We start from the raw sequence: 2851 nt of genomic DNA, 5'->3' as shown, positions 1-2851 counted from the left end.
ATAATATATATATAATATATAACATAACACACACATCATCAAAAATACAATATAACTATGTATTTAATGTTATTAATATGTATAAATGAATGCAAAATGTTATAAAAATGTATGAAGTTAATAATAATATAAAAAGACAATATAAAAAGAAAATATGTATTAGAACAAAATAAGAAATAAAAATTAAAAATACACAAAATAACAGGGTATTGAAGAGCCAACTGCAGAACTTATTGCCTAAAATAATTCATATATTCTATCAATAATCATGTTGAGTTGTTATTTAAATCTAATCTCGTAAATTCAACAAGAAATATATCAACCCGAAATATATCAAGATTTCGATGATTTATGAGATTAGGTTTGAATAACAATTGAATACGATTATTGATAGAATATAAGATCGCCGTTAGGATATGTGAAGTTAGCACTCCAACTATAGTACTTAGGAGTTCTGATTAGAGTTCCCGTTGACATACCTTTTGACGAGACAAAGAATTCTATATGAAATTTATAACAAGAGTTCCACTTAATAATTATTTTTAAATAATTTTTAAAAAATGAGGTGCTAACTTCTCAGCGAAATTCGAGATCGAATAATTCTGAGCAGCTTAATAGCTCTATTTTGTGAATATCTAGAGTTTCTGATACATAAAAAATAATTTTGATAAACAAGGAAATTTATAAAAAAAAAAAAATTTTGAAAAAAAAATTTTTATAAAATAGTTCTATGATTAATCGTCATGCTAACAATTTTGAAGAGTTCTCAGCGATTAAAACCAACATAGACTCGAAAATAAAAGAGATATACAACGAAAACGAAATTTGAAAAATCGGTTGCAGAAGTATATATTTCCTTAGATAGTCATCCAATCGCTTTTTCATCTAATACTTTTCGTTAGAACTCGTCGAGAACTGTCCAGAACTCCAATCAGAATTACTCAGTACTCTCAAAAAAATTTTTTTAAATAAATTTTCTTATGTGTCAAAATTATTTTTTATATATCAAGAATTCTAGATATTCACAAAATAGAGATATTAAGCTGCTTAGAACTATTCGATCTCGAATTTCGCATTAAAGTTAGCACCCTATTTTAAAAAAATTATTTAAAAATTATTATTAAATGAATCTCGCATTAAAAAATACAGAGAACTCTTCGTCTCGTTTAAAGAAAATAGGAACTCTAATCAGAACTATTGTATCTAAAAATTGACTTTTCAAAAATTTTTAATTTTTTTTTATTTTTCAAAATTTTTTTTTATGCATCAGGAACTCTATTCACGTAATAAAGCTATTGAGCCGCTCAGAACTATTCGATCTCGATTTTCGATGAGAAGTTAGCACCCCATTTTTTAAAAATTATTTTAAAATAATTATTAAGCGGAACTCTTGTTATAAATTATATAGAACTCTTTGTCTCGTCAAAAGGAAACGGGAACTCTAATTGGAATTCCTGAGTATTATAGTTGGGGTGCTAACTTCATATACTACTTCATTTTTAGACAATATTTCTTAAACAAAAAGTAAAAATAAAACTTTAAGTATATAAACTTTTAAATATATAAATTAAACTTTAAATATATAAACTAAAAGATTATCATTAGATAATATAAGCAATTTTTATAATACAAGTTGTAATTTTGCAATAATTGATTTTTTCGTAGGTAAGTGAAAATGAGCGCTCGACAAAATGAGCTCCAAAACATAGTAGGCAATAATGCCATGTATTCCTATTCTTTTTCTTTTATAGAAATTATCTGTACGAAATACCTAAGTAAATGTATATAAGATTTTTCAGAATCTTTTCACTTCGATATAAAACATTTTTGTTGAATTATATGCGTATTTACTTTATGCTGTTCTGGAAGATGCAAATATGTAATGCAATAATTTTTCAAGGGCTTTCTCATATATATATATATATCATTACCTTCTTCGATAGAGTTATTTGACACTATAAAGCAACATTACAAATATTAAATTAAGTCATGATTTGTTTTACAGACAGGTGTGCCGATTTACGCTGCACCCCAATTTTTTATTTTAAAATCATATTATGAAAAACTTAAGAAAGAAAATAATATAAATAGATTTAGGAAACTATAAGCATTTAAAATGACGTAATATTAACAATAATCACTATTATTTAAATTATGCAATTTGCAAAAGAAAATCATAAGAATTTTATTTTCGTTTTTAGTTAATTTTATATAGAAATAAGCTATAAATATGAATAACGTGTTTACACCTTTTTATTAGACAGATCATGTTATATTATTAGTATTAATAAAGTACAATAATTAGTTTCTAAGAAATAAGAGAGTTTCATTTTAGGAGACTTGTGTCGGCTTTCCTCTATAAATTGTTTTACGCAATAAGATCTTAGGTTATTCAACACCCTGTCATTTTATGTATTTTTAGTTTATATTATTTAGAGTTCTTAATTATCATTAATGTACTATTACGAAATAAAAAATTATCATATGGTTGAATTAAATATCATTATTTTTAGATAAAGAAACACAAGCACATAACTTTTAAAAATCTGTTATATAAAAAAAATTTAATTTGTTGTATCAAGATAAATAAAACAAAACTGGACAAAGTATGCGAAGCAAATTTTGATACTGCAAATTATCGTATCTAAACTTGCTATTTCATTTTTGTTATAGGAATCAAATGGCATAAAAGGCGAAAGATATTAACACCTACGTTTCATTTTAATATATTGAAACAATTTGTTGAAATTCTAATTGATGAAGGAAATCGTATGGTGAAATTTTTAAAAGATACTAATGGTTCTGTTAATGATTTAATGTTCCTTGTCAGTCATCATACAATGAATGCAAT

The 2851-nt window shown here is 24.5% G+C and overlaps 1 protein-coding gene across 1 annotated transcript in view; it reads left to right on the top strand.

The window, feature by feature from the left end:
- Window positions 1-2851, top strand: part of LOC108692910 (cytochrome P450 4C1-like) — a 35131-nt gene that overhangs the window by 26162 nt on the left and 6118 nt on the right. The window lies entirely within an intron of this gene.

Source organism: Atta colombica, unplaced genomic scaffold (assembly GCF_001594045.1).
Source record: "Atta colombica isolate Treedump-2 unplaced genomic scaffold, Acol1.0 scaffold107, whole genome shotgun sequence".
In the NCBI taxonomy this organism is placed as follows: Eukaryota; Metazoa; Arthropoda; class Insecta; order Hymenoptera; family Formicidae; genus Atta; species Atta colombica.
Note: the sequence above shows the minus strand (reverse complement) of the source record. Positions and strands in the feature narration are given on the sequence as shown.